The 19,099-nt window shown below is 44.2% G+C and overlaps 1 long non-coding RNA gene across 1 annotated transcript; it reads left to right on the top strand.

The window, feature by feature from the left end:
* Nucleotides 1-961: 961 nt before the first annotated feature.
* LOC141087965 (uncharacterized) lies at nucleotides 962-14,638 on the top strand. The gene is made up of 2 exons (XR_012231787.1): nucleotides 962-1,120; nucleotides 11,091-14,638. It is a non-coding gene; the product is annotated as an uncharacterized lncRNA (long non-coding RNA).
* The last annotated feature ends 4,461 nt before the right edge of the window (nucleotides 14,639-19,099 follow it).

Raw genomic sequence — 19,099 nt, 5'->3', positions numbered from 1 at the left:
TGCCGGCGGATTCCGCAAAATCGCGGATCCCGGCGGATCCGCCGCCCATAGGAGCTCATTCTACCGCATGGCGGATGACGGCGGATCCGCTGTCATCCGCCATTTTGACGGCGAAAAAAAACGTTACATGCTCCGTCCCCCTCAGACAGAATCGCCGAATATCGGACGCAACGGACGACCATCCGTCAAAATCCGCCACTAATGTATCCCAATGGGGAAAATGGCGGATCCGCAACAAGAAAAAGCGGATCCGCCAATTTCAAATTTTGGCGGATTTTGACTGATGGCAAAAAACTGAAGTGTGAAAGAGGCCTTATGGCAGAGGTTAACCCCTTCATGATGTAGTCCATTTTTGTTTCTGCGTTTCTGTTTTTTGCTCCACTTCTTCCCAGTCCCATCATTTTTGTGTTTTTCCTTCAAGCCTTTTGAGGGATTGGTTTTTGTGGGGCGAGTTGTACTTTTGTACAACACCATTGCCTTTACTATATAGCCAATAATGAAAAAGTTTCCAGCTTCCAAATATATACAAATTTATTCAAGACATAAGAACAAGGATAAACGGACATGCCCCATCATAGCGGAAAGACACAGCAACGCGTATCGAACAATATGTTCTTTTCCAAGCTTCTTTGTGGTGAACATAATGGGAGATATATACTACCAACCGCCAATAAAGTTACAACACACATGGTGTATAATCACAATAAAATTACATACCAAAAAAACAAAAACAAAAAATAAAAACAAAAAACAAGCAAAAGTTAAAAACAATCTAATATAAGATGTATTACCCGGTATGGCAAAATATATACATGAATTGTTTTTCTGGTACGTAATTTTATTGTGATTATACACCATGTGTTGTAGCTTGATTGGTGGGTGGTAGTATATATCTCCCATTATGTTCACCCCAAAGCAGCTTGATAAAGAACATATTGTTCGATACGCATTGCTGTGTCTTTCCGCTATGATGGGGCATTTCCGTTTATCCTTGTTCTTATGCCTTGAATAAATTTTTGTATATTTGGAAGCTGGAAAACTTTTTCATTATTGATTTACTCCACGTGTGGCTTCACGAAATATCCGAGCTTCCACGCACCACTACTAGCCAAGAAAGCAGGTGAGCTGGCTACCTTTATTTTTTGCATTTACTATATAGTGTACTGGAGAACGGGAAAAAAATTCCAGTGCGGTGAAACTGCAAAAAAAAAAGTGCAATTCCAAAACTATTTTATTTTTTTTTATCATGCTCAGAAAATCCTAAAAGTGACCTGCAATTATGATTCTCCAGGTCATTACGAGTTCATAGACACCAAACATATCTAGGTTCTTTTTTATTTAAGTGGTGAAAAGAAAGTCCAAAAAAAAAAAGCGCCATTTTCCGGTACCTGTAGCGTCTCCACATTTCATGAGCTGGGGCTGGGTGAGGGCTTAGTTTTTGCATGCTGAGCTAATGTTTCTATTGATATTATGTTGGCATAGATATGATCTTTTGTTTGCCCGTTATTGCATTTTATTGCGATGTAGCGGTGACAAATTGTAATTCTGACGTTTTAAATGTTTTTCTCGTTACACCGTTTAGCGATCGAGTTAATTATTTTTTTATAGTGATAGATCGGGCGATTCTGAATGCGTCGATACCAAATAAGTGCATATTTGATTTTTTTTTTACTGTTTTATTTTGAATGGGGCGAAAGAGGGGTGATATGAATTTCTAAGTTATTTTTATTTCTTTTAATATTTTTAAAAACTTTTTTTACTTTTTGAATGCTTCAATAGTCTCCATGGGACACTAGAAGCTGCACTACTTCTGCTACACCCAACCTGGAGGCCTCTGGTTGTCATGCCAACCCATCGGTGACCCACAATCATGTAACAGGCTAACTGATGGGCGGGATTTGTTCCAAGTTTCCGGTAAACACGAGTTAAATGCCTCTGTCAGAGATTCACAGCGGCATTTAACAAGTTAACAGCTGCGGCTGTTGCCAGCACATGTCAGCTGTATAGATGTACAGCTGTCATGTGCCCGGAAAGGTGCGGGCTCAGCGCCAGAGCCCGTACCAAACAGGGGGACTCCGACATGAAAGTACTATTACACCCAATGTCAGAAAGAGGTTAATAAGTTTATTAATAGTTGTCTGAGGAATGTTCTGTCTCACTGAATACACTTTGGCACATAGATCATCAAGATACGCAGCCGGCAGCTCTCTTTACAAATGCTGAACAAACAAATCCTAGAAGTGCTTGACAGGAATCAATCCACAGATGCTGCAAACACTGGTAGTTTGTTTAGGCCATGCAAGCATCAACAGTAGCATCAGCAACATGTAGCCTGTTGTTGTGTTGAAAAGTGGCTACTAGGCCACTGAAGAAATGGCCGTACTATTAGTTCAATGACAAAATCAATGTAACTCTGAGTTGCTAGTGTACCTGGAATAAAGACTAGAGGGGTCTGTTTACCGCACTTTATGACACTCCACAACATAATCCCAGGAGAGGGTATGGTGTGATGTTCCCTCATGAAGACCCCTTTATAGCATTGCCCCCATGATCTCCAGACCAATCTCCAGCTATTACTGCATCCAAGACAAAAGCAGGACTGATCACAAAAGAGGATAGACCTCCATTCCAATATCCATTGTTATCTTGCTCTGTACCCTAATAGTCTTTCAGAGAGGTGACCTGAGGTTAATAAGTAGGTGTCGGATTTCTGCGTTTACTCCGCAGGGATCCAGACCCTCACATTCTGCAGTCTCCTGCTGTTTATCTACTGCAGAGGAGATTGCCTTGCAGCAAATCTCTCCTGAGGCTAAGTCCTTCTGTCCTCCTACTGAGCATGCTCATGGGACGATCTCCCTTTGGAGATCGGGAGTCATGTGCTCAGGTCCCGCTCCAGATCTCATTGGTCCATCTCAGAGATCTGGAAGCTTGCGGAAGCTCCCGGCTGCTATAAAAGGCGCGCATGGCTGTTCTGCCATGCGCTAGTATAGACTTACTTGCTGCTGTGTGTATGAGGACGGATGTATGATTCTGCTGAATGACTCATTATAAAACCCCTTCACTCTGATATTACGTATGTGGTTAGGGACTGAGTCAGAATCAGCGCCAGCACTCCTCTGCTGCAACATCCACAGCTGCTAGCGTCCGACATTGCATTTGCGTCATAGCTTTGTCGTTTGGCAGCAGTGTCCACGCTGCGCAGCAGTAGCAGCCCTCCTTAGCGTCCGCCGCTGTGACGCCGCACACACGGTAGGTCTAGACGGACATAGTGCCGCCATCTTGGGCTACTCCCGTGACATGATACTGTGTGTGTATTTATATTGAGTACTGTGATCTCAACAGGCTCAGTCTGTGTATTTGTGTTTAGTTGGCATCTCTGTGACTTAACGGAGATTGCTCTGCGCACCTGGGTGACTTTTAACCCTGTGCGCATTACCGCCATATTGCTCCTGCCACCACTTAGCAGCGGTTATATCACCTACTGCACCGTGGACCCCGAGCGGCGAACGCACTTTATTATTATTTTTATTTAGTGAATTCCGCCATTCCTAACAATAAGGTTACGTGCAGCTAACATAAGAAAAATTTTTAAAAAAACTTACATATGAAAGGTAAACTCACCAAACCCTGACTGATGCACTAGCAGAATGCAGCAGACCTCCATTGATAAAGGCTTAGGGCAGCACAGGTGCAACCCACTGATGAAGACAGCCAGTAACCCAACAAAAGAGGGGCTGGCTGCCTAGTGGTAAAAATGCACACAGATAAGGCTTGCATAGGACATCAGTCACACAGTGCAGTGCAAAGTGTCTGTACAGCCTATTGATCACACCCATAGTATTAGCAGGCAGGCTGTTCTGCACTATGTACATGCATCGCACAGAAAGAAACAAGCCAACATAAAGAGGCCTAGCTGCATCCTGCAAACATGGTAAAAAGTGCAAAAAGATAAAAAGACATGGGGTATTAGTTACTATTTTGGCCAAGACAGATAAGTTCACAATCCAAACATCAAGGATCCCCAGATTTTGCGAGTTCCCTAACACTAAATCTGAACAGCTAACATGAGAAAAAAAATCAAAAAACTTACATATGAAAGGTAAACTCACCAAACCCTGACTGATGTGTGGCGCCCCTGAGGGTTTATTCACCACAGAGGTACTGCACCTCCTCCTGAGGTGTGGTACCCCACTATCCAGGTAAGGTGGAGACACCTGACCACACTCCAACACTCACATCCCAAACGCACACCAGTAGTGTAGCAGAGCAACCTTTGTGGCTCCCTGCTTGGAACACAAAGAGTGCTGGGAGGTGGGTCGAGCTTAGACTGAACAAGAGAGCGGGAGAAGATTAGGAAAAAGTCAGTCTGTGAGAGAAGATCGCCTGAGAGGGATGGAGTGAAGGAAGTGCTGCAGTAGACTCCTGTGACCTGGAGCTGCTGGCACAGGAAAGAGCCATAGAAAGCCTGATTCTCCAGAAGGAAGATAGTTTAGTATGGAACGTAAGGAGAAGAGAACTAAGGACTAGGGTCAGAGCAGAGCCCTTCCTCAAGTTTGAAGCGCAGGGTCGGGGTCCGGTCCCCGAGGTTGTATGGATACTGATGTTCCTGCAGCAGAAACCGGAGGAATAGAAGTCGTCACCACTTTATTCCCATCTAAGACTTGGGGGCACAACAGAAACGTGGGTGAGCCGGGACATTATAGCAAGGAGTCCCCGAAGCAGGCTACAGCTGTCTGCCGTACAAGTAGAGTTCTAAGTAACATCAAGAAGGAGGAACTTGAGTTTAATGCGCAACTACCAAGTACTTCAGATTAGGCGCTAGTGTGGAGACGTTCAGAGAAGGCACATGTTGGAGGAGTGCTGGAAAAGTGTACTTTACCTTGCCTGGGAGTTGGCTGAGACCCTGACCTGGAGGACATGGCACCGAAGCGGGCATCTGTGTGCAGCAGACTGTGAGTAAAGCATTGGAACTACATGCGCTTGTGTCCTCCACTTATTCTTGCGCCTTACACCTGGCTCTGCTACATCTACTTCTTTACACCATCTCCCCACTTGCCAACCTCATCTACACTGCCCTGGGACTACAGCTCCACCTGTGGGGAGCTTCAACATCATTGCTGCATCACACCATCTGTCCCAGAGAAGCAACCCTGCTGCGCTGGTCAAACTGACCAGAAACCACAGGTGGCGTCACGAATCATCTCAACAACTTTATCCCCATCACTCTACCCCTTTCATATTGACCACCTGAGGCCACAGACCGGGTCACCGCCGCTGTGACATCTCCCCTTGAAGTCAACGGGCCCGGCACCGAGTACGCCACGGCCTCTGGGGGCGAGTCAGATGCACTTGCAGGATGCAGCAGACCACTGAAGAAATGGCCGTACTATTAGTTCCACGACAAAATCAATGTAACACTGAGTTGCTAGTGTACCTGGAATGAAGACTAGAGGGGTCTGTTTACCGCATTTTATGACACCCCACAACAGAATCCCAGGAGAGGATCTGGTGTGACGTTCCCTCATGAAGACCCCTTTATAGTGCTGCCCCCATGATCTCCAGTCCAATCTCCAGCTATTACTGCATCCAAGACAAAAGCAGGACTGATCGCAAAAAAGGATAGACCTCCATTGTTATCTTGCTCTGTACCCTAATTGTCTTTCATAGAGGTGACCTGAGGTTAATAAGGTTATGTGCCCACAATCAGGAATAGCAGCGCTTTGGATGCAGCATATTTTCGCTGCTTCCAAAACGCTGCATTCCAGTCAAGCAGTAAGTTCACATTCTCAGTGAACTATGCAGATTTAACACATCTAATGACTGGCTATGGCTGAAACTTAACCAAAATTGACATGCTGTGCTTGTAATTCTGCTCCGCGGGTGAGTTTGCACAGTGGGCATGGGATTTTTATAAATCCCATCCTCTGTGCTTGTGATGTAAAATGCAGCATTTTGGACGTAGCACAAATGCGTTGCATCCAAACCACTGCTATTTCTGATTGTGGGCACGCAGCCTAAAACACCGGTAGCTGGACATCTGACTCACAACAAAATGTAGTGCAAATACCTTCTGATCATTTGTCTAGATATTGTCTGTTTGATGACTTATTTTTGGTATGTGATGCCCAATTTCACTTGCTGTACAGAATGGTTTAATTGCAGAACCCGTGGTACTGCCATTTCTTCAATGTGTCCCAGGAGCTGTTTTTCAACATGACACCTGACCACATATTTGCTTGAGCTACTATGAGCTGAATGTACTACCATGACCTGCACTGTTTCTGCACTTAATCTCCTATCAAACACATCTGGGACATCATTGATTCGCAATTATAAAGGATGCTGCCAGCAGTGGATCTTGATGAGTGGCATGCCAACATGCATTCAGCACGGCAGAACATTACTCAGACAACCATTACTAACCTCATTGATAGCCAAGAAGTATACGTGCGAGTATTTCTGTATTTGGTGCTCATACTCAATACTGAATGAATCAAGATGTTTTGAACACTTAATTTCCATTTTTTTATCATTTGCATATCATTAACATGTCTATCGATTCTGTGATTTCCAGAATTGAATGATTTTTCTTTCTTCGTTTTGCAATTTCTATGTTGAGGAGTGTGTATAGATGTATGTTATACAGCAGTAAGGGATCAAAAATGTAGAAAAATGTTAAAATCTGTTTTGCATTTACTTAGCTTCCTTATTATTTTGTGCAAAAATCTTTGGTATTATAGATATGCAGTAATAGTAGTACACATCATAAAGGAGGAAAATACTTTTAACCTTGTACTTTTCTATTTTTGCTTTATAGCTAATGGTTTTGATATGGATAGTTAAAATAAAAAAAAAAATACATTTTCAGGAAAATATTAAAATGTGAGGATTGGAGAATTGTACAAATAAAATAAACTAGCAAAAATACTGAACAAAAATATTAAAAAGATTGTAACTTCTGCATTATCAATGGTGGATATTAAGCCCTGGCTGTATAAAAAATAAGAGGGTCTTGTTCTGAGTGTCTAATCACGTTTCTGTACTTTACTGTCATGTACTGTTTATAATACGTAGTTGGTGGGGGCACAGTGGTGGATTACAATTTATAAATTCAAAAGAATTCACCGGGCTAACTGAGAGGAAAAAAAAACTGATTACACGGATACTCACTTAATGGTGTGAGAAGGAACCCAAGGTCGGAGGTGATTCTTGATGTCAGGGATGCTTCACTCTGTTTGGATACATATATGTTTATATGTTATATATGTTTATATGTAACATATATAGATAACGTATATAGGAAAAACTGCTACATAAAGTAGTAAGAATCTTTAGGATTGTACTGACCAATAGAAAAGGTAGCAAGCTGCTACCTGGACAGATGGTGCTCACTTGAGTATGTCCAGGTCCAATAGTGAATGATACCAATGTCAGATTTAGGTGATTTTAGATCCACAATAATCTGATTCTTAACTGGGGATATAGCAGTGACAGTAAGAAGTAACTGTTGACAAACCTGATGAAGAGGGAAGTATTCCCTTGAAACGCGTTGGTTTTGTGCCTCTTTTGCACCCCCGTCCTTGCTTCCAGTGTGACATCACACAAGCTCCACCCCCACCACTCTCCGTGCCCCTCTGCGCAGCCTCCGGCTGGAGCGCGCGAGGTGCCGGCGCCTTCCACGTGCAACCGCAGCCGCAGCAGCTGCAGGATCAGCGCTCCAGCCGAGCACCATCACCCAGCCTACCCCACCGTGCACCAGCCACCCCTAGTAAGTGCACCGACCCAGCACTTTGTTTCCACAGCTGGCCTAGCCTGTCATTCACTCACATCTACCATACAAGGCCTGAGCTCTAACCACTCTCCATCTGGATCAACTAATGATCACTAGCAGGTTCACCTAGCCCAGCACCTCGTTCCACCAGCAGACACAGACTGCTACTCCGCTACCCATCTATAACCTTAATTTAACGCTTCACTTCCAGCAGCGCTGCTAAGGAATCAATCATTTAATACTGCAATTTATACCATTGCACAATAAGTGCAGCTTCCAGTTACTTAACTATTATCATTCTCTACCTCAGGCCAAACTTGTCATTGTTACTACTTACTGTCACTGCTATATCCCCAGTTAAGAATCAGATTATTGTGGATCTAAAATCACCTAAATCTGACATCGGTATCATTCACCATTGGACCTGGACATACTCAAGTGAGAACCATCTGTCCAGGTAGCAGCTTGCTACCTTTTCTATTGGTCAGTACAATCCTAAAAATTCTTACTACTTTATCCAGCAGTTTTTCCTATATACGGATCACCAAACAGAGTGAAGCATCCCTGACATCAAGAATCACCTCCGACCTTGGGTTCCTTCTCACACCATTAAGTGAGTATCCATGTAATCAGTTTTTTTTTCTCTCAGTTAGCGTTGTGAATCCTTTTCAATTTCTGATTCAGCTCTTTTTAACAGGCACCAGCACAGAACCTGTTTTTCACCAGCGGCTTCTGGGATCTTTTACACATTTTCAAGTGGACTAGCGCCAGTGTGTTTATTGTTACTTGGATTACAATTTATATTTGGAATCCTGAGCTGCATAATAACTAATTATATATTAATAGTGGGTGCATATCTGGATTCAACTGTGTAGTGTAGAAGAAAGTAAAAAAGTGGGGAATGTGCTCTTGAAGCGGTGCTCTAGAGAACTGCTTTATTTTATGTAAACAAGAGTCCTGGCAGGAAGAAGTGATGGCAGTCTGTTCTGGATGAAGAGGAAAAGAAAGATGAAAGACTTCAACTAGAGATGCCACTGGTAAGTTGGTGTGTTACCTGTACACTGTCACTACATACTATATACAGAACTCCTCTGTATAATATCACTGCTGATCACTATATTATGTGTACACTGACATAATATACAGAGCTCCTTTGCATAATGTCACCAGTGATCACTGTATTATCTGCACACTATACACTATATACAGAGCTCCTGTGCTCCTGTGTATAATTCCACTGGTGATCACTGTATTATGTGTACACTGACATAATATCCAGAGCTCCTGCATATAATTCACTGGTGATAACTGTATTACCTGTACACTGACAAAATATACAGAGCTGCTACTGTATGTATAAAGTCACTGGTGGTAACTGTATTACCTGTACACTGACAGTATATACAGAAGGTTTTTTTATTAATGATCAGTGAAATAGTATTCCGGCACTATGAGGTGTAAGGTGGTAATATGTGGTCATTGTGTGGTGGTATTTGTTCCTTGTATGTGGTATTATAAGATAACTAGGTGATGGTAATATGTGATCTGGTAATGGTGTGGCAGTATTTATTTTTTGTCTGTGGTGTTATTGGTCACTATGTAGTGGTAATATGTGGACTGGTCATGGTGTGGCAGTATTTGCTCCTTGCATGTGGTATTATTTGATCACTATGTGGTGGTAATATGTGGTCTAGTCATGGTGTGCCAATATTTTTCCTTTGTATGTGATGTTATTCTATCACTGTGATTTTGTTATGTGGTCTGGTCAAGGTGTGGCTGTATTTGTGCCTTGCATGTGGTATTATTTGGTCACCATGTGGTGGTAATATGTGGTCTGGCCATGGTGTGGCGGTATTTGTCCTCTGCGTGTGGTATTATTCGGTCACTATGTTCTGGTAATATGTGGTCTGGTTATGATGTGGCAATATTTTTCCTTTGTATGTGGTATTATTTGGTCACTGCGATTTTAATATGTGGTCTTGTCAAGGTGTGGCTGTATTTGGGCATTGCATGTGGTATTATTTGGTAACTATGTGGTGGCAATGTTTTGTCTGGCCATGGTGTGGCATTATTTGTCCCTTGTACATGGTAATATTCAGTCACTATGTGGTGGTAATATGTGGTCTGGTCATTGTGTGGCAGTATTTGTCCCTTGTACATGGTAATATTTGATCACTATGTGGTGGTAATATGTGGTCTGGTCATGGGGTGGCGGTATTTGTCCATTGTACATGGTAATTTTTGGTCAGTATGTAGTGGTAATATATGGGCCAGCCATGGTGTGATGGTATTTGTCCCTTGTATGTTGTATTAGTGGTCATTTTAAAAAAAAAATGCACGTGACTCATTCCCTTAAAGAAAAAGAAATAAAAATAAACCTAAAAAGCGTATTGAATGTTTTAAGAAATGTTTAATAGGTTAGAGTAGAGTAGGGCACTGCCAAAAGAGTCTACCTTGTTGTGGTGGCGGATTAAAAAATCTTTTGGCCAAAACAAAAACTGCTGGCTATATATGTGATCTAGTGTTACATGGGAACTGTTAAAGAGTGTTTGGTGAGAACAAGGCGCAGAAAAGGAGTTTTTTCAAGAGTGGGTGGTGGGACTGTGGAAGGTTTGAGGAAGCGAGGCTCAGCTAGGTTGAGCCTGGGCAGAGTCTCCAGGGGGCCTGAAAACTTTGCCAGCATGGGGCCCTGAAATTTCTAGAGGCAGCCCTGATACTAATACACTCAAACTACATTACATGCATATACACACATTTAATAAAAAATGTAGATGGGAGTGCTTCTTTAAATTGTCAGGTATTTCAGCAATCAAATAAACATATTTTCTGTTAAAGGTCTAGATTTAAATTGCCAGAAGGCAGCATGTGGTATGGTGTTTAACAGCTTTGTGAAATTTCTTTTAAAATATTCTGACAAATATAGATTTACACTGCCTGAAGTGCATAGAGATGCCTCCTTAGTCTGGGGTCAGACAGCCATATGTATTCTAATGCATGAAAATCGGATCAATTATGCTAATGACACTAAGCTCAAACGCTGATAGAGTATCATACAATTGTCATCTTACTGTGATCCGATTTTCTTGTAAGAAAGAATCGCAGCATGGGTGTGGAGAAGATGGAGAACTTAATTTCTCCATCTTCTCCATTCTCTGTGAGCATACATCAGACTGCACTCAGATAACATCAGAGTGCAGTTCGATATTTTATTCACACCCATAGACTTATATGGGTGCATATAATCAAATGAATTATCAGATGCATTTGCAGGATTCTGCAATTGCTTTCTCATGCCGAATCGGAATCTTTGGTTTTGCAGGCTGTGAAGAGTCAATGTCAGATTCCCATCCGACAGATCCAGAATCCGGTGAGAGCGTTGCAAGGTGAAGATCGAGTCCTACAAAAAAACAGTCCAGTGATTTCAATGCTGAAGACAGGAGCAGTACGTATGGAAAGGATCACCTTACACATGCTGTCTGATTCATTCCATTCACTTCCGTTCGGTGCATCCAGAACTGAGATCTTGAGTGCCCATTCTAATCTGGAGAACCCGTGTAGTGCTCTATTGGGGACAGTTGAGTCACAAGAGGTGTCTAGTCCTCATATGTCCAGCTCAGTCATCTGTGTCGCCATCTTCCCCACCGGATCTGCTAGACTCAGACTCACTGTTTGCGGGCGTCTCTGAGGTTTCTGGGCATTCCAATGATCTTCCCCCAGAAACCTTCCAACCTCGTGGACATGACGTCTTGCAGACCAGGCTGTAGATGGACCCTGAGGAGGTATCTTCAGTTTCTCATTGCCTAATGAAGTGAACGTCAAGAGGGTGCCCTCTTACAAGTCTCTGCAATCCACCAATCAGACAGAGGAACTCCAGTTGGTCCTTGAATCCTCAGGGGTGGTAGCTAATCTCAACTAATGAAGAGAGACTTCCCCATGCCCAGTTCCCTACATCCTGTACTGAGGATGGCTTGATGGAGAGAAGCATCCTAATGGTGAATATGGTGAATATTTTCTTTTAATGAACAGAAGAAGTCGTGGTCCTAACTAGAAGTCATTGAAGTCTCTTGAAGATGTGCCAGCCTCCAACTTCTCTGCAGAGAGTCCTCACGGGCTTGAAGAAAAGGGGGTGTAAAGGGAGAGTACTATAACCCTATTGCCATGGTTCCCCTTCCCCCTCCTTACTGTGTTGTTGGCATACTCACTACTCCGCCCCGCAGCGTGGTCATCTTCTTCTGCCATGTTTCCTGCTTGTGCACACCTCACTTCTTGTCAGCTTGTCTAGTATGCACACGCATGTGGTTCCTCGTTATAAAAAGGGCAGCCCTTGCATATAGTAAAATGTCCCCAGCTAATGACTGGGAGGTATTTAGTATCAGAGTACACCTGCAAGATGGCTCCCATCCAATAGCTGGGAGGCATCTTGTTGAAAAGTCTCCCCACCCCTTAAAAAGCAACAATATTAATTAGTGTGTAGTTTCTCCTACTAGTCAGTTGTGATGGCCCCTGTTCCTGGTGTGACCAGTGTCCTGAACCCGAACAGCTGGTCTATATGCAGCCAGAGTTTTCATCATACTCCCGTGGTCTGTCTGGCCAGTGCCTGAACCTGCTCCCCTGATCTGTGTATAGCTAGTGCCTGAAACCTCGTCCCCCTGGATCCATTTTTATCCAGCCTGCTAGAATCAGCCTCCAAATCAGCCAAGCCTAAACATAGCATGAATCCATGTCAGTAACCATTCTGTAGATGTACCAAAACTTATTAGTCTGAACGGAACCTTAGTCCTTAATCAGTGTCAGCAAACTTGACCCCTTGGGAGGCCAATGTCTGAACCTCATCCCCTGGTCTGTGAGATGCCATTTTTTGAGCATTTCAAAATGAGGAAATGGTTGCACTCAATTGCATTAAGGCATGTCAATGTGAAATACATGAAGTGTGAATAGAGTAATGGCTTTTGAAATTTAGGAAAGGCACATGAGATGCTTAGCACAAAATTGGGCCAAAAAATGTGAGCCCATTCACCAACATCAAGGTAATCTCATGGATGGAATGGCTCCCTGACCTAACTGCCTAGTGTGAACACTTACCTTTGGCTAATAACTTGGTAAAGCCTATATTTATAGGAAGGTTGGAACCAAATGTGATTTTTTTTTTTTTATTGGTATGCACTTGTTCAGACTAGTTCTTGAAGTGCCGTCAGTTTTCTGTTATTTGTATGCTAGCTTTCTGACTGAGCACTCCGCCCTTCACCATCCCATGGTTTTATTTACATCCAATCACATTTGGTTCCGACCATAAGTTTTTGAGCATTGTCACCGGTCTATGTGCGGCCAAACCCTTTTCCAGTATTCTTGATCGATGTGTCTAAAACTAGACTGAAGCAGGGTCAGAAACTGTTGTGTTGTGGTGCCACAATTTACTAGTCTGAACATAGACCTAGCCCTATCAGTGTCAGTGTACCTGACCCCTTGGGTCAGCACCTGGGATCTGTTCAGGAGTTGAACCTGGCAGCTAAATGCAGTCCAGGCTGTCTCCACCATCAGAAGCTCCAATGAACACCTGGTAGCCACTTAGCTAGACCCCTTCCAAGGCTGGCCCGGTCTTGTGACACAGTGGGTCCACGTGCACCATCATTGGGCATAGCACACTGCAGTCTGCCAGTTGGCGAACAATTATGCAACCAAACAGGTCACATTTCGCTAATACTTGCATTGCCAACGATCCTATTTGGAGAGAAATTAAAACAAAAGTGGAGTTTCATAACATATAAAAAGGAAATATTTCATACTAATTTCTTCAGGAAACGAGTGGGGTTGACATCTAGATAGTATGAGGCACAAGTCCGGAGGTGGTAGGGGATATGGTAGCACCAGATGACTGCAACACTCTTGGAAAAGTTACAACAGGAACTAACTGGAGTGCTTCTTCTCCTTTGACAAACTCGTTGTGAATTTAAACAACATCTTTGGGCAAACCAGTGAAAGTTGACTGTATCCCACTAGAGTAAATTCATTGTATTCCTTTCTTCATCTAATAGTACCATAGGTAATGTGCACTAGATTGCTTGGGAAAATATTGTTCTAACAATAGATGTTTTAAAATTAAGAAACGGAAGCATAGTTCACCTTATAATTCTAATGCAGCTGGAATTAGCGCAGATTTCTGGAGCATGATGGAAGGTAGATGGATGGTCAGTATGTTTCTGCTTGCTATCACAAGGTGCGTTAGTTTAGGCAGTGTATGGAAAACTGGATTAGCAAATTAAAACACATTTTTGACCCAAATAAATGACCTAGGTTAAAATTCACATCGAGCAAAAAAAATATAGTGTCACTGCGACAGTATCTCGTTTGAGAGGTGCTATGTGAAACCTGTCACCTCTTTTCGAATTCTTTTGTATATTTATCAAGCAAAACAAAATGAACAATTTTTGTGTTTATTTAATCTTCTTCAAATTAGCTTTCTTTTGATCAGCCTCCAAACTCCCGAAAAGTGAATTATACAATCCATTAATCCTGTGAAAAGCTCATTTGGCTTTGTCTCCCCCCTGGGAAGCTCAGGCTTTCAACATTTTACTGTAGTCTATTATCCTTCCTGTCGAAGCCTACACAAAAATTCTGATACAAACAGTAACAGTTTAGACTCACCAAAACTGGAATTTTGGTTTCCATACATGATTTTTAAACTGACTATTACATGGCATCTGAGACGCCATAAAGGAAACATCTGGACCAGATAAAAAGAAAATGCCAGCTTAAAAATAACAAAACCAGAGATCAAATATTTTAGTCTGAGTGTTCAAAGAAGTGTAATGATTTCAATAAAACTCAAATGTATATACTGATGAAATAAAAGCTTAATTTGAAAAATGATTCTTGTTTTGTTTGCAAATTGTTTAGGCTTTTTTTAACTGTATTTTCCCAAAGAAAGATCTGGAAATATAAGTATTGCTTGTTTTAACTTCTTATAACTCATATTTTAGCTGGTTCCTAGCAGTTTAGGTAAAATATGGCGTAATTAGGTCATTCATTAATATGAGGTCATTCATTAAAATTAGGTCAGTCAAAAAGAACTGTCTAAGCACTGCACTTTTCTTACATTTATAGCCTTAAACTGTATGTACAGTGTTATGGCTAGTGTTGAGCATTCCGATACCGCAAGTATCGGGTATCGGCCGATATTAGCTGTATAGGAATTCCGATACTTAGTTCCGATACTTTTTCATATCGAATACCGGAATCGGAAGTTCCCATAATGCTAGGAGCCCGCTCGATTTGATTCAGCCAATGGGGATCCTCAGAAGTGTGGGCATATCCTCTTAGGCATGTAGGCATGTTAACTACTGGCATGGCTGTGATTGGCTGCAGAAATGATATCATGATGCACTATAAAAAGCGCTGCAGCCGCCATTTCTGGTCACTCTGCTGTGAATTCAGTTACGGACAGGCTGCTGTTGAAGACTGTGAGGGACAGTTAGAAATAGCGATTCTAAAAACAATATTGTGCTTTATCCAGGCTACATAAACCACCACTGTAGCTTGCTTTTCCCTAGCAGCGCTGTTTTCACAGCTGTCTGCAAGGGCTGTGTGAGTGCAGACCCACGCTGTGTAGTGTGTCCTGCAGGCACGTCTGCTTGTAGGCCGGCCAGCGTGTGTCTCTTCCTCATACACATTTTTCTTTTATTGTTGCTTTTTTTTCTCCTGTATAGTGTGCTTCCATACGTATCCATATACGTTGGTTGCAAACACTAAAGGAGTGGACAGCGGAGCCTTTCAGCAGCCTTTCAGTGCTATAGCCCATTTCTCTGCACTGTTTTTGGCTGTCTGATAGGTCTCTCTGTGTGTGAGTGCAGCTCATGTTGCAGTGTGTTCTACAGCCACCGCTAGCTGTAGTCCGCTCAGCGTGCGTCACTGCCTCATACATAGTCCTTTTTTTGCAGCAAATTTAGCCAGATTTTTGCTCCTATATTAGTGTGCTTCCAACCGCATCCATTGTCATTGGTTGGTTGCAAACACTATATAGGATTAGATGGAGGAGCCTTTTTGCTGGCTTGTGCCCTTCAGGGCCAGCCAGGCTAGTATCACCCTATTTTTTGGAGCCTCATCAATTGCATTGTAGGTTAGCTTCCTGCATTGTAATCGCTCCAAAAAGTTTGTGATACTATAGCTTTCAAACTTTGGTCACATCCTTTCCTTTCCCCCCACCCAAAAAAATAAAAAGGAAATAAAGTTCACCAAACACTCCACTTTACAGTTGTCTAGGCCACATTAGATCATATTAAAGTGTAGTACACACACTCTTAGCCAAATTAGTGTTTCTTATACTGGTTAGCAGGTGTTCAGGAATAAGAACACTAAGCTACCCCTTTTTTACTTTTCTGCCTATCTTTATCAGTCTACCAAGATGAAGAAGGCAGGGAGTAAGGCACGTGGTCGTGGCCGTGGAGTTTCAGCAGGGAGAGGACGGGAGGATTCAGCAGGGAGAGGACGTGGGGATTCGGTATCTGCTGCGGCCACCAGTGACCCGGCATCCCCCACTTTTACCAGGCAACAGTCCTTCAAGCGCAGCTTTGTAGGACCTCGCCGTACCCCACTGCTGCGTGACGAACAAATTGAAGCCGTTGTCGGATGGATGGCAGCTAACGCATCCACTTCAATGACATCCTCCCAAGGCCAGAGCACTGAAGAGCAACCATCTGTCTCTTCACCACCTGCCAAATTGCCCAGGCAGTCTGAGAGCCCTGGACAGGAGCCATCTCAATCTTTACTTCTGTTCTCAGAATCTGTTGGCTTGGAAAGAGGTGGCCAGCCAAGCAGCATTCTAGAGCGTTAAGAAGAGGGAGTATGCAGTGATGCGCAACTGCTTTGTCCCTCTGAATCTGAAGAGGCGGGTGGGCCAGTGCCTATGGTCAGCACACCTCAGTATGCATCAGATGATGATGAGACTCAGTTGCCAATTTCTGGTGCGTACGGTGCTGGCGAGACAACCCAGGACCAGCCGGTGCTTGAAGAGGGGAGTGGAGATGATGAGGTCCTTGACCCATCATGGCGTCAGCCACAGGAAGGTGGTGGGAGCAGCTCTGAGGAAGAGATTCCCCGAACGGCCAAAAGAGGAGGGAGAGGGCGGGGGCAGACTTGGTTGCCTGTAGCCTCCACTTTGGCACCCGTGAGGAGGAATCCTCTTCCAAAACACAAAACGGGTGCTCCCAGGACTTGCAGTGCGTGGTCTTTTTTTTACACAGTTACAGATGACATTTGCTTTGTCAAATGCAAGCTGTGTCATCAGAAAGTGAAACGAGGCAAAAATGTGACCAACCTCAATACCACAAATATGTGGAAACATGTGCGTACCAAGCACGAGGTGGAGTTACACAGACACACTGAAGATGTAGGCCAATCTTCAGCAGCACCTACCACCTCTTCAGCTCGTGTTGGGGCCTCTTCCTCCAGCTCACACACAGCTGGTTCGGCTTCCTCACTGGAACGACATGGAAGAACCACTGCCACTCTCCAGAGACCCAGTGAAATTCCACCCACTGAACCACGTTCGCAGTCATCAGCACCCTCCCAGACCACTCACCAGCAATCGGTAGCACAGGCATGGGAGAAAAAGCGGCCATACTCGGCAAACCATCCCCGAGCACTGGCTCTGAATGCCGGCATTGCCAAACTACTGGCCCTTGAGATGCTGTCATTCAGGCTGGTGGAGACTGTCACATTCCGGAACTTTATGTCATTGGCAGTTCCACAATACAATGTGCCCAGCCGCTTTTATTTCAGCAGGCAAGCTGTCCCTGCCCTGCAAAAGCATGTGGAGGGAAAAATTAAAAATGCGCTACTAAATGCCGTCAGTAGCAAGGTCCACCTGACCACCGATGCGTGGACCAGTAGCCATGGACAGGGACGATACCTTTCCCTCACTACCCATTGGGTCAATGTTGTGGAGCCGGGTACAGATCTGGAGAGTGGCTCTGTACGTATTCTGCCAACTCAAAGGAATGCAGGAATGCAGTCTGTACATATTGAGTCCTCCTCCTACTCTAGTTCCTCGGAATCAGCACTGCGTGAGCCTGTTAGGCCAGATATGAGCACAGGTGTGGCCAAACGTCAACAGGCCGTCCTTAAATTAAATTCCTTGGGGAATCGGAGCCACACAGCACAGGAGCTCTGGAATGCCATCAAGCAGGAGAGCGATGTGTGGTTTGTGCCAGCGAATCTCCAGCCAGGTTTGGTAGTGAGTGACAATGGCCGAAATCTAGTGGCAGCTCTGGGCCTAGGCAACCTCACTCACATACCATGTCTGGCACACGTGCTCAATTTGGTCGTGCAGAGCTTTCTAAGGGACTATCCGGATCTTGATGCACTGCTGCACAAGGTTCGCCTAGAGTGTGCTCACTTGTGGCGTTCCAGCATGGCAAGATCGCGCATTGCATCTCTGCAACGCCGATTCCGCCTGCCAGAACATCGCATCATATGTGACCTCCCCACCAGGTGGAATTCAACGTTACATATGTTGGAGCGGTTGTGTGAGCAGCAGGCAGCAGTAATGGAGTACCAGCTGCATCAGGCGCAAACAAGTCGCACTGTGCGCCGGACACACTTCACCACCACTGAGTGGGCCACTATGAGGGACATCTGCCAAGTTTTGCATGCCTTCGATGACTCCACGCGGATGGCCAGTGCAGATGATGCACTAATCAGCATGACTGTCCCCCTCATCTGTCTGCTTCAAAAAACCTTACAAGCACTAAGTGAGGAGGTTTTTGAAGAGGTCGAGGATGAGCAGTCAGAAATGCCATCTGCTTCTGGCAAGTCTCCGCAACGTGCTTCCACACAAAGGCCCAGGCAGGGGACACTTAGTGAGGAGGATGACGAGGAGTCAATGGAGGAGGAGGAACACATCTCTCCAGAGGAGGGAGGTACACAAAGCTCTAGTAGTTAGTGTGTACAGCGAGGGTGGGGTGATGCTGAGCAGGCAGAGATGCTGCCTCAAGCTGGGGACAGCGTTTCCCGTCCAGTTGGCAGTCTGCAGCACATGGTTGATTTCATGCTGCAGTGCTTGTTAAATGACCGCCGCATCGCCAACATTCTCCACACGGCAGATTATTGGGTGTACACCCTCCTAGATCCTCGCTACCGGGACAACTTACAAAGCCTCATACCACAGTTGAACCGGGAGCGAAGCTCTGCACAAAGAGGTAGCAGAGGCAGTGCCGCAGGACAAGGCAAGGCCAGTATGGCCCAAATGTGGAAAAGTTTTGTGGGACCACCACAAACGGCTACACCATCACAGACGGCTCCAGTCAGCAGGAGGCAACGTTTCCGTCAGATGGT

The sequence above is a fragment of the Dendrobates tinctorius genome, unplaced genomic scaffold, assembly GCF_039654945.1.
Source record: "Dendrobates tinctorius isolate UK_male_01 unplaced genomic scaffold, ASM3965494v1 ptg000036l, whole genome shotgun sequence".
NCBI classification, from domain to species: Eukaryota; Metazoa; Chordata; class Amphibia; order Anura; family Dendrobatidae; genus Dendrobates; species Dendrobates tinctorius.
Note: the sequence above shows the minus strand (reverse complement) of the source record. Positions and strands in the feature narration are given on the sequence as shown.